Consider the following 13,555-nt stretch of genomic DNA (forward strand, 5'->3'; position numbering starts at 1 on the left):
TTTTGATGGAAAGACCTGACCAGAAACATAATTCAGAGAATTAGACATGTTTCCCATATCTCATCTATCATATATCATATCTCATGGGGTGAAAATGATGGTGATCAAAGTAGTTTACACCCAGCCAAACTATAAGCTACGCTCAACCACAGAAGAAAACATACTTGAACAAGCTAGTAGAGGAGATACTTTCACTGGAACCAAATGAAATGAAACCAACTTCCTCCAGAAAGACAAAGGTAAAGTCAAGAGGAAACAGATGCACACTGGATACTGTCATATCCCAGCGATGCCTAAGTGGTGACTGTTGATATCACGTGAATGGAGATTACATATACTGCTCAGATAAGAATTCTCCAAACAGAAGTACGTGCTTCTAGCCAGGAATGGTGGCATATGCTTTCAGTCCCAGCATTCTGGAGAATGAGGTAAGAGGATTGCCATGAGTTTGAGGCCAGCCCGGGGTTATAGAATGAGATCTAGGTCAGCTGGACTTGAAAGAGATCCTGATTCAATAAAACCAAAAATTAAAGAAAGAAAAGAAAAGAAATGCATGCTTCTGTTTTTATCATCTGGGAAATTTTGGTGGGGTTGAATTTATGAATGTTCTAAACAATTGTGGGTGTTGAGAGTGCCAGAGTATGCAGGATCAAGGGTTTTAAGGGCCTTGGAGAAAGGGAGAGAGAGCAGTTAGAACTTATGACAACATACTGAGAAACACAGTTAGTGAATAATCAGCACTATATATAGAGAGAGATTTTAAAGATTTTATATTTTTGTTTATTTCAGAGAGAGAGAATGGGCATGCCAAGCCCTCCAGACACTGCAAACAAACTCAGATGCATGTGCCACATTACACATCTGGTTTACATGGGTCCTGTGGAATTGAACTGAGGTCCTTTGGCTTTGCAGGCAAATGCCTTAGCCTTTAAGCCATTGCTCCAGCCAGGTGTGTGTGTGTGTATTTATATGTACTTTTTAATAGAAAGAGTAGGGTCTGGGGAGACAGCTCAGTGTGTAAAGTGCTTGCATTGCAAACATGAGGAGCTGAATTCGATCCCCAGGACCTATGTAAAAATGCTGGTCATAGCCATGTATGTTCTTAATACCAGCACCACAGAGCAGAGGTGGGAGAATCCCTGGGGTTTTTCAGCCAGGCTAGTGTAATTGGCAAGCTCCAGGCCAATAAGAAAACCATTTCCATAAAAAGAAAGTGAATGGCATTCCTGAGAAATAATACCAAATGTTGTTCTTTGGTCTCCACGCATAGCCATACACTTGTACACATGTGTGCATCTGCACACACCACACACACATACAACATACACATGAAAATCACACACACACATATATACAAATGTTCACACAAATTAAGTAACCTAGAGTCTTCAGCATGACTATTTAGAAAAAAATGTGAGTTTACACAGGAGTTTAGAACAGCAGTTCTAAATTATTAATTCCCAAGTAGATGGCATTCTTTTGACTCTAACAAGTGGCGAGTCAGCAGAAGTGCCAGCCTGTCCCAGGTGAGATGTAGCACGTGGCCACTGTCCCTTTGTTTCTTGTGGCGAGGAGGCAATAGAGGAAAGCAGACACAACCAGGGAGAAGAGATTCTTTGTGAGCGAGAGCCACAGTGAGGGGACCTTGGAAGACAAATTGCATTTTCAGAGAGGGCCTTTGCCAGCACCCCCATGGGCAGTGAGGGAAAGGATGCTGTGAAATAAAACTCCGGAGCCTAGAGCTGCAAATCCCTTCAGTGTGACCAAGACATTGAGGGATTTTACTTCCAAAGAGGGTAATGTCACATTCTGGAAAGCACTTCACCCCCAAAACTGATTTGCCTGAAGTGTGAGAACCATCCTTTCCCCAACTCCCATTTTATTTTCTCTGATAATCCCCTTCTTTATTATAATCTTCTTAATATCCATCTGTTACCCTTCAGGCAGCAGCTTCTTAAATTCAAATATCAGGCTATTTTTATCTCAGAAGAGTATGTAAAGCACTAGGAAACAGTTGAATGGATTTTGGAGCCTGTGGTCCTCTTTAGCAACATTTCCATAATGAAATCCAATTACAGGCCACCGTGTTGCCACAGTTGATGGTTCACAAAGTAAGGACTGAATGTGGCCCTTGTGCAAGGCAGCCCAGCAAAACAGAATGTGCTAGACTCACCTGCAATGGACACTTGGTTTCATCCGGTCTGGCTGTGCATGGTTGAATCATTTTCCCACTTTGTGGCTTGGTGACAGAGTAATGTCGGATTTGTGTTCTATGCCTGGGTTCTGGGCTGAAAACACAGGATGGGTGGCTCCAAGGCCTGATGGGGAGCCCCTTTTCTAGAAGGGATGGCCAACAGAGAACCTAGAGGCTGGAAACTTTCTGGGGTAATGTTGAACAAAGATGTGCTTACGTCAGGCATACTGGCATTCCGGTAATTCCAGCAGCTGCATTAGGAAGATCATAGGTTCAAGTCCTGCCTAGGCTACACAGCAAATTCAAAGATAACCTGGGCAACTTAACATGACCAAGTTTCTAATCTCAAAGTGAAAAGGGGCTGGGTAGACATCTCGGTGGAGAAAGTGCTTGCCACACAAGCATGAAGGTTTGAGTTCAGTTCCCAACCAGCACCCCTGTAAAAGTCGGGGGCCACGGCGCATGGCTGCCCTCCCCGCACTGGAGGAAGCAGAGACAAGAGGGTCCCTGGGGCTTGCTGGTTAGCCAGTCGGTGACTGAAAAGCAAGAGTCTTCCATAAACTCGTGTGTTTGAACACTTGATCTTCGGCTGTTGGTGGTGTCTGGGGAGGTGTAGAGGTGGAGGGCGGGTGGAAGAAGCGGGTCACTGGAGGCAGGCTCTGGGATTCTAGAGCCTGCCCCCTCTCTCCGTCTGTTTGTCTGCTTCCTGACTGTGGCTGCAACATGACCTGTTCTACTCCTGCTCGGCTCTTACGCCTTCCTCCCCGTGCTGGAAAACAACCACTGACACTGCACATCAGAGCAAGCTCGTTCTACCTTCAGGTTGCTTCTGGTCAGGTATTTGGTCACAGCAATGAGAAAGTAACTAATACACTAGTCTAGCTGAATCTGTGAGCTCTGGGTTCAGCAAGAAGAGACCCTGTCTCAAAAAAAAATAAATAAATAAAACAGAAGGTGTCGGGCGTGGTGGCGCACACCTTTAACTCCAGCACTTGGGAGGCAGAGGTAGGAGGATGGCTATGAGTTCGAGGCCACCCTGGGACTACATAGTGAATTCCAGGTCAGCCTGGGCGAGAGTGAGACCCTACCTCAAAAAAAAAAAAAAAAAAAAAAGGAAAGAAAGAAAGAAAAGCAAAAGAAGGTGGAGTGTGACTACAGAAGACGCCAGTGTCAACCTCCCGCACGCACAGGCATGTGCATGCACGTGCACCTGAACCCTCCCATTCAAATTAAAAACATCCACATCCACATGCACACCTCACACACACATACACAAAACAAAGCAGGGTAAGAATATAGCTTAGTGGTAGACATCTCACATAACATATAAGAAACCCAAGTTTCAATTTCCAGGACCACGAAAAAAAAAAAAAAACATAAACAATGTCCTCAAATCTTGATATAATAATGCAGAAGGAGAAAGTAAAACGCATTGTGTGTGGTCTGGACCCTATAAGAAAATATTGCTTTGTATTAAGGTGGATAACAAAATGTCCTTGGAAGGTTTTGGATTCTGCAATCCCTAAATTGCAGCCAGCATGATGCATCCATGAAAGGGAATGAGAACATTAAAGTTGTCTGCAAATGCTCCATTTGAATGATCAGAGTCTGCTAATGTTTGTGATGGCTGATGAGTCCTATATACATACATAGCCTGGCTCCAAACATCTGAATGTCCTAATATCTATGATGACAAGTCACTGGCCCCCAAAGGCAGGTGTCCTCTAGTCCTCATTAATGTAGCTTGACCTCAGTAAGACGGTGATGGCTGTGTGGCATTCACTGGAACTTTTGGCAACTCTGGGCAAAGCTGTCATGCTGCTTCTGAGCAGGAAGCACTGACAGGAGTGGAAGCTAAATTAGGCTGAATTCTAGTTGCGTCACAATATGAACTTTTAATGCACACCTCTTGGGGTGTTAAGACAAGCCTGTGACATTCTTTGTGACTATCCCCATTTTAAGGAAGGAAGAAAGGAAGCTCGGGGTATTTCTTTACATTAGCCCAGGTTTACCTAATTTTATCAGGTATCAGGTCTGTTCAAGAGGCTGCTCCCTATGTGACTCCAAATTTGCCATATAACTCTCAGAATGATTATAAAGATCCAACCCTTTGTTTTCAAAGGGTCAAACTGATACTAAATGAGAAAAGATGGGAATTGCCCCAGGCAGTTGAGATAGAAACCTGGATATCTTGCTGCAAAATCATTCTCCATAGATGTAGATTGTACAGGTAGAGTGAGCTTCACTGAAAAATTAGGCCCCTCTGGAAATGCTCTGGGTTAACTAGAGTTAGGAGCACTGGGTGCATTCCTCTCTAAACCTTCAGTGTTATGGAGCCAACTTGCAGATCATGACATTCAAATGGAAAGTGTGGTCAGCAAGAACAATGAAAGAAAAAGCAGAGGAAGGTTTCTATCCACCTCGTGGTTCACCTGTGGTGCCTTCATTCTCCTCAGAACAGGACGTGGGTGACGGCAGAATGAAACTCCGTCTGCGTGGTACAATATGACAAGCACCAGATATGGCCTTGACCTCATCACGTCTGTTATATTTTTGTTTCTCAAAAATCTCTGTAAAAGTTCTTGGCTATTAGTCATCTTTGTAGAAGCATTTAACCATCCATACATTCACTTCATAATATTTTCTTATTTTTATCGTGGTAAAATGCATATGACATATAAGCAAGCCCTTCAACTATGTCAGTGGTATTAAACACGGTCATCTTGTGAAGCCCTGGCATGCTCAGCCTCCTCAACTTTGTGTACAAATTGCAACTCTGCATCACCAAGCAATACCTCCCATTCTCCGCTTGCCCAGCACCTGCCGCAACAATCCTGCTCCGTGTTTATGAACCTGACTCCCAGAGGTTCATGCGGCATTTTCTTCTTTTGACTCCTTCCTTTCACTTAGCATAATACCGTCAAGGTTCTTCATGGTTCATCACTATCGTAGCATGTGCCAGAATTTGTTTCCATTTCAACATATATTGAACGAACACACACACACACACATACACACGCACGCGCTTTTAAAAATCCATTCGTTTGTCACCAGGCAGAAGGAAGGAAGGTTGCTTTCTCTTCAGGCTACTGTGAGAAATACAATGAATATAGACATGCAAATATTTCTTACACATGCGGCTTCAGATCTTTACATTTATATTTAGAGTACAAATTGCAAGATCATACAGAAATTCTATTTTTACTTTTGTGGTTTCCTCCTTATTGTTTTTCAGTCAAAATTATGAACCACCAATATACCTGGATGAAACAGTCCAATGTCCCTGAGAAAACAGGTTAGTTAAAGACACAAACAGATAAATATGCAAGGTTGTTAGCTAGCAAAAAGTACAGGGAATAAATAGAACAGCTTCGGGGCCTGGAAAGAGTATGCTCGGTGCTTCCCAGAGAGAGTGAGGGAAGCTTTCAAGGGGCGGTGCCATTTGAAATGTCCCTCACATACACATTCATGAAAAATGGGGGCTTTTTATCCTGCAGAAGAGAAGCCTGGGGGCTTCTGATTGTTGCTTTTCAGTCTCTAAAGAGTTGTTATGTAGACAACTGAGCATATGTCATGTGGGTAACTCCATATGGACAGAAGGCAGGCTTCCGGTCAATAGAAGAACGAGATGGCCCAAACTTAGATGTGTCCAATAGCAGAACAGGCTGTCAGATGGCTGACATTGCACATCACATCTCCAATGACAACCTGTCAGAGAATGGCAGGGAAGATTCATTCAGCAGTTAGGGTAGAATTGATGTTGTCTAAGACGTCTGCCAACTCAAGGCTTCAATTATTCTAACACTAGTTTCATGAAAGCATCTCCTACAATAAAAAATTTATTATATTTTCCCTCCAATTTCTTAAAGATAAATGATAGAATATAGAAAAATTGGTTAATTCATTAATATAGCATGTAAATACACATGAATAAATACATATGCACCAATCAGAACACATTTTGGGGTCTTTGATAAATAAGAATTAATATTCACTGAAGAGTTCACTTTGTGTTAAGCACAATACTATGAATTATCTTATTTTATTTTTTAATTTAAAAAAATGTTTATTAACAACTTCCATGATTATAAAAAAAATCTCATGGTAATACCTTCCTTTCCCCCACTCTCCCCTTTGAAACTCCATTCTCCCCATCTCAATCAGTCATTCTTTTATTGTGATGTCATGATCTTTTCCTCCTATTATGATGGTCTTGTGTAGGTAGTGTCAGGCACTGTGAGGTCATGGATATCCAGGCCATTTTGTGTCTGGGGAGACCATGTTGTAAGGAGTTCTATCCTTCCTTTAGCTTTTACATTCTTTCTACCACCTCTTCCACAATAGACCCTGAGCCTTGGAAGGTGTGATAGAGATATTGCACTACTGAGCACTCCTGTCATTTTTTTTCTAGCACCATGATGCCTTCTGAGTCGTCCCAAGGTCACTGCCATCTGAAAAGAGAAGATTCTCTACCCAAAGTGAGAGTAGCATTAATATAAACGTATGAACATTAGGAGAAGTGCTTACTGGGCAGTTTGATAAGCATAGCATATACATTTAGCCAGACAGCAACAGACATTATACCCCTAGGGCTCATGACTACCCCTGTTTTAAATTTTCAGTATTAGGGATGTATTCCCTCCCATGGAGTGGACCTCCAGTCCAATTAGAGGGCAGTTGGCTTCCACCATTACAGACATGCTACTATTGCACCTGTTGGCTCATTTGGCCTGGCTGGCCACATATAAGGTTTGCAGTGGGCATTTTTGAGTATCTTCACTGGTGTTTTCTCTTTCTCCCATTGAACTGCATGCAGAATGGCTTCTTTCAGCTTTCTGTCAGCTGGTCTACATGGAGGAGGTTATCAGCTCAGTTCCAGCAGGATTTCTCAGTGGCCTTGCAGCCCAAGTATGTGGAGTCTTCAGCAATATATTTTATTTATTGAATTTTCACATTAACCGTAGGCATCACATATTAGCATCAGAGTTACCTCTGGAGATTTCACACCTGTTACAGTGGAACCAAGTCACTTGTTCATGGTCAGTGTGGTTGAGCTGGTGTTGGAGTATAAACTCTGGGAGTTGGGCTCTTAGAAAAACACTCCACAACACAGTGTTTCTGAATTTTTCTGTACAGCTACATTTTGAGTATGTGTTTTTTTCTGTGTGTTATCTGCATGTATGTACACATATGCATACAGAGGTGCATGCCCTGTGTGCACTCGTGGGGAGGTCAGAGGAGAATAGGTGTCTAGCCCTGCCATTCCTCCACCTTATTTCCTTGAGACAAAGTCTTTCACTGACCATGGAGCTCTGAATGACTTCCCCACAAATCTCAGTGAGCCTCCTGTCTCTGCCCCTCTCAGGTGTTAAGGGCATATTCAGCATCACCCAGCTTTTTAAAGTTTTTTTTTGTTTTTTTTTTGTTTTTGTTTGCTTATTTATTTGAGAGTGACAGACAGAGCAAGAAAGAGGCAGAGAGAGAGAGACAGAGAGAATGGGTATGCCAGGGCCTCCAGCCACTGCCAACAAACTCCAGATGATCCACACACCAAACCACCCAAGTCGATCTACCATCCTATTTTCCATGATCTCCTAAGCAGATTATCAAAAGTAAAATGGCACCTATTAACTATGGTCAGATGTTCAGCTTTTCCTCACCCACCCCATGCTGCCCAGAGAAACATGTTCTTTGGAAGTGTTGTGTGTGCCAGTGGATTGTGATTGAGCTGCCCCTCCCCCTTTCCATTTTTCCCTAATGCATCATTTACAAAGCATTGTGGAGGGCTTGGTCATAAAATGGAATAGTTTTATTTTTAATGCTTCTTGCTGGAGAGGAACAAGAAGAAAATCAAACACATGGGTCTCATGACTTTAATCAGGAAGAAACTTGCTAATAGATTTTTAAAAAAAAACTTTAAATTTAACAATTTAACAACTTGGCAATTTAATTAACTTTTTAAACACAACATAAAGCAGGCTGTGAGACTTTCTGTTTCTGTACTTAATCGTGGGAAATAGCCTAAGAAGTGGCAAGAAAAACAGATGAGACACCTTTATGGTGGAAGACACACCATCTGTAGTTACTAGCTAGAATATTTTGTCACCATCCATATCCAGGAAGTGTAACTCAGGACTTTACAATGGCTCTCTATGGGACTTTCCTTGAAAGTTTTACAATGGCATCACAACCATCATTAAGGGAAACTGATACTACAATTTCACACTAGGATAAAATATTCAGTCTAGTGGATCAATTCTTGGAGGATATCCATATTCTCCTAATTAATTAATTCAATATGTATCAGATAGTTACTACTGGTGTGATTTCAAGAAAGAAACAATACCCATGCTGTCAGAGTACTAACGGTGTAGAAGAGAATTAGGAAAAAGCCACATCACTCACCCCCGTTAACATCTAAGCAAGGAGGAACACTCCTGCTGGGTAAACTTCTACATGAGCTTCTTCAAAGTATCATTTTGATTCAGCTGAGCACATGTAGACACATTTGTTATTTTTATATTTTTTGTTTTTATTTATTTATTTGAGAGAGAGAAAGAGGGAGGGAGGGGAAGAATGGGTAAGCCCGGGCCTTCTGCCACTGCAAACAAACTGCGTTAAGTTAAAGCAAGTGCCTTAGCTTCTAAGCCATTGTTCCAGCCCCTGCACATCATCTTTGTAGCATGAGCTGACATGTCCAGAAATGTTCCTGTCCACTCTCTTTATGATAAAAGGAAAACATACATCTGCATTTGTTATTTTACCCTTTCAAATGTATGCTATAAACTTGAACTAAGCATGGCTCAAACAATGCCCACCATCTTTCCTTTTTAAACCGTGACACTAAGCTGAACTTACTTGGGGATGTACTTTGTAACTGACCATACTCAGAAATATGCACACTTCTAATATACTTTCTATACAACTATGCACAGGCTCCACAAAAAAATAAAGTCCCTTATTACTTGCTTGAGGAGGGCACTGATTTGGAAAGAACTTCTGGGCTTCTCTTACCTCCTGCAGGCAACGGATCATTCTCTGCTATTTTATGTCTCACTCACACCTGTTGTAGGCTTCATACTTACCCGGATGTAAACCTCAGTTGTATCCCCCCTCAGTGACCACCATCGTTACTACATCCTCAGCCAGGAGACAGACACTTTATCATCTCATGGGAAGCATTACTATTACTCATCAATCATGTAGGAGGGAAAGAGATGAGGAGGGCTTCTATAAAATACTTGAGGTCCCAGAGTTAAGTCTCCTAGAATATTTAAATGTAAGTTTATTCATCCAAACCAACTAAGCCAAAACTTGCCTCATCTGAGTGATTTATATGCCACAACTAACCTCTTCCCCTCTGTTGTGTGGTTGGAATGAAGCCCCGTCCTTCTCACATGTCATGTAAACCACTCTCCTGTTGAGCTATGGCCCTAGACTCCTATCTTTACACCACCTAAAACTGTTAGACATTTGATATTTCCTATGGCAATGTCCTTACTGCTCTCAAATCTTTCCCAGGGGAATGTACAGACAAACTCCAAAACTTATCAATTTTACCAAAAATAAAAGTAGGTCCCATTTCCTTGGAGTTTCTAGAGAATGATTTTTGTTGATTTTCTTTTATTTTCAAGTGGAGAGAGAGAGGGAGAGAAGGAGAGAGAGAGAGAGAGAGAGAGAGAATGGGCACAACGCCAGGGCCTCTGGCCACTGCAAATGAACTCCAGATGTATGTACCACTTTGTGCATCTGTTTTTACATGGGTTCTGGGGAATTGAACCCAAGGGTCACTGGGCTTTGCAGGTAAGAGCCTTAAATACTAAACAACCTCTCCAGATCTTAGAGAATGGTTTTATTGGACATAGTTCTTCTCTTCTATTAAGGATAAATGTGGTGCACAAATATTCCATTGTGTATTCTGCCAAATAACAATGAAATTATTTAGTAACAAACCCATGGTTCTTATTTCTTTGACCAGCTATTTACTATTTACTTATTTTCATGTGTGTGTATGGGCACATCATGGTCTCTTGGCATTACAATTGGATGCCTGCTCAACCTTGTGTGTTTGGCTTGGGCATTGAGTTCAGGCTGCCAGGCTTCGCAAGCAGGCACCTTTTATTGTCATATCCCCAAGAGCTCTTGATTCTTTATTTACCTCCAAGAAATATTCAATAATTAGTCTTTCCAAGAAGTTAATCTTCATGCCACTATGGTAAATGATCTTAGCTTAAAAAACATGACAGGGGAGAGTGGTCTGGTTTGGTTGTCAGGACATCAGATTCAAATAAAATGTCTTGACATGCTTTTGTTTGATTTGTTCCATTTCCAAGAAAATAAATCATGTTATAACTACTAAACCAGAATTCCATGGCTGTAATAAAAGTTCAATGTCAAAATACACCCATTGTCAAAAGAAAAAAATGAGCTGGAGAGATCACTTAGCAGTTAAGGTGATTGCCTGCAAAGCCTAAGGATCCAGGTTCAATTCCCTAGTACCCATGTAAGCCAGCTTCACAAGATGGCATATGTGTCAGGAGTTCGTTTGCAATGACTAGAAGGTCTGGTGTGTCCATTCACTCTTTCTTTTTCTTTTTCTCTTAAATAAATACATAAATAAACTATGTTTTAAAAAGGCAAAATGACACAGTTTTGTTTCAAAATCTTAATTCTGGAATGAGATAATACTTTATTTCATAAGGTATAGCAATGGTTGCATTAAACCAAGCTTGAGAGTTTTGGTTTCAGTCAGGAAAGGGTTGAAGAAAGAAGAAGCAAAGAAAAACCAAGTGGTGTTGGTCATTTTAAAGTGCCTTCCTTCCTAAAATGGAGACGGGGAGGCTATATCAGTTACTTTCTCATTGCTGGGACAAAATACCCAACCACAAGCAGCTTAGGGAAGGAAACAGTTTACTTGAACTTGAATCCAGAGGACAGAGTCCATCCTGCAGGGAAGCATGGCAGGACAGAAAGTTGGTATCACATCACACCAGCAGGGAGGAAAGAGAGAATGAGAGCCACCATCAGGGTTCTGTCATAACACCTCAAGGCCCACCTAACTGTTACACTTCCTCAGCAAGGCTCCAACTCTTAAAGTGTCCTACAACCTTTTTTGCTACTTTGCTGGAGATCAAATGTTCAAACACAGGAACCCATGGGGGCATTTTGCATTCAAACCACTACAGGAGCTAAACAAGAGAAAATGAAGGTGTTGGTTCACATCAAGCTTTTGTTTAAAGATTAAGCAAATCAGACTTTATTGTTGAGCCAATGGAAACTGGTCTGTCTGGGAAATCTGACTGTTTTCATTCACATCCTGATTTCTCAAATCAGACAAACAACTAAGCTAGTTTCCCTTTAGTGGCACGAAACATTAGCATGAGTGACTCCATTTTGACGTCCAGCCTGGCCTGTTGGTGTTAGTGTAGGATTTTAATGCACAGCAATGGCCCCTTGTAGTTTGTAGTTGACGCCCATCTAACATGATTGTTTAATTTGTAAAAGAATGGAAACTGATGGAGAGTGAGGTTAACTGTCCGGATTTGCTCAGTGTGTGGCTGGACAGAGTTCAAGCCCAGACTACGACTTTGACACATTCCTCCACAAGGTCCCGTGGCCGCACCTACAACAGGACCATCAGGAGACTTTCAGGCACATCCTTCTGCAAAACCTATTTTGACTTGACAGTGAGTCAATTTCATGTGCCTTACGCCTGTGGGGTCCCACATGGCTCCAACACTCACTGATTCTCTTGCTGAACTTTCTTTTAATCCTCATTTGTGTGGGGATGTGAAACAAAGTGTACATTGTGAGCGAAACTTCCAAAGTCTCAGTAGATCCTGACGAGAATTGTTTAATCTACATGGGGATTTGAATCTTCTCCTAAGACGTTTTCCTTAATTAAGGCACATTCCAACACGAAAAAGTCATGTTCATACAAACGCAAGGATCAGGTTTACAGCTGGTGAGCACCCATAGTCTAATTACCACATCTGGGCTCTTGCTGGGAAAGGTCACGGGACTTTCTGTCTTTCGGTTACTTAAAGTTCAAGTTGGCGGCAGAGCCGTGGACCGCTGCAAGTGAGCCCGTGCTTCCCATACACTCTCCAAGCAGGAAGCAGGGCACAACCATCTCAAAATGCGCAGCCAATTTCAAACCACTTCTTACATGCCACTCCCGGAGGCACATTGGTGATGGAAATGGGGCTGTTTCTGCCCCCTTGTTTGTCAAAGGTTAATGAAATTTAAGGAGACTGATGCAGAGAGAGAGAGAGACCCAACTTTGTCCCTTGGGAGCACTGAAGAAGAGAGCTTTGAGCAAGGGAGGTTGTCTGTTCACTGTAGGAAAACAGGACCTGTGTCTGCGCTATTTCTCTGAGGGTCAATTGAAGCTTCTTTAGTATTTGAAAATACATCATGATTTGTGTTACTAATAAATTACATATTATATCTTTCTTTTTATAGGTGATGGATCTTATGTAAGATGAATAAAATTCTCTAAACCTCAAAATCAAATCAGTGTCTGTGTGTGTAAATGGAGGTACACACGTGTGTAGTCAGAGGACAACCTCAGACACCAGTGCTCGCCCCCCTTGTTAGAGGCAGGACTTCTCCTCAGGCTACCTGGCCCCTGATTTCCCACCTCACCTTATGTGTAGCTCTCTTAGGCGGTTAGGGCAAAGGATGACCTGGATTCTTACCTTTACCCTAAATTTGTTTTTCCACAAGTTTCCTGGGCCCCTCCTGGGACAGAGGTCTCATCTAGGATTTCAATTTAGCCCTAACATTGTAGCTGTCCGAAGTTCAGCCCCAGACACTGGCCTCATGGCTAGCATCTTCCTGAGACAGCCCCTAGCCCAAATCCATCAGCTTTGTCCCAGGTAAGCTCCAACTGAAGGGTGCACCACCATAAAGTTATAAATACCATTTGTGAAGGGAGAACAAAGTGTCTGTGTTGCTTGACCACTTTGGAACCTCCAGCTGCTGGAGAATTCCTCCTCAGCTCAGCCCAACTGAGCTGAGCAGACTGGAGAGCCCCCATGGGCCTTACTCTCCACAAGGGCTCCTCACATCTTCCAGCTCCCCACATGGAAGGAGCACTTTGAATATTATTTTTTATCTGTCCTTTTTACAGTTTTTGCAGGCCCTCCATATGGGCTCTAAAGCCACCACTTGGGTGTCTTTCCTTAGCTCTGTACTGGCCTCAATAAATATAGTAATTTAATAATTATCCTTCTCAGTCTTGTTTTATTCAATCCTTTGATTAAAATTAGACACGGACCTAAAGTTTATGGTTCAAAGACTTTCCTGAACCCCTAACATCCTGTTACAGATCCATCTCCACAGGTTTTTTTGTAATCT

Source organism: Jaculus jaculus, chromosome 11, assembly GCF_020740685.1.
Source record: "Jaculus jaculus isolate mJacJac1 chromosome 11, mJacJac1.mat.Y.cur, whole genome shotgun sequence".
Classification (NCBI taxonomy): domain Eukaryota; kingdom Metazoa; phylum Chordata; class Mammalia; order Rodentia; family Dipodidae; genus Jaculus; species Jaculus jaculus.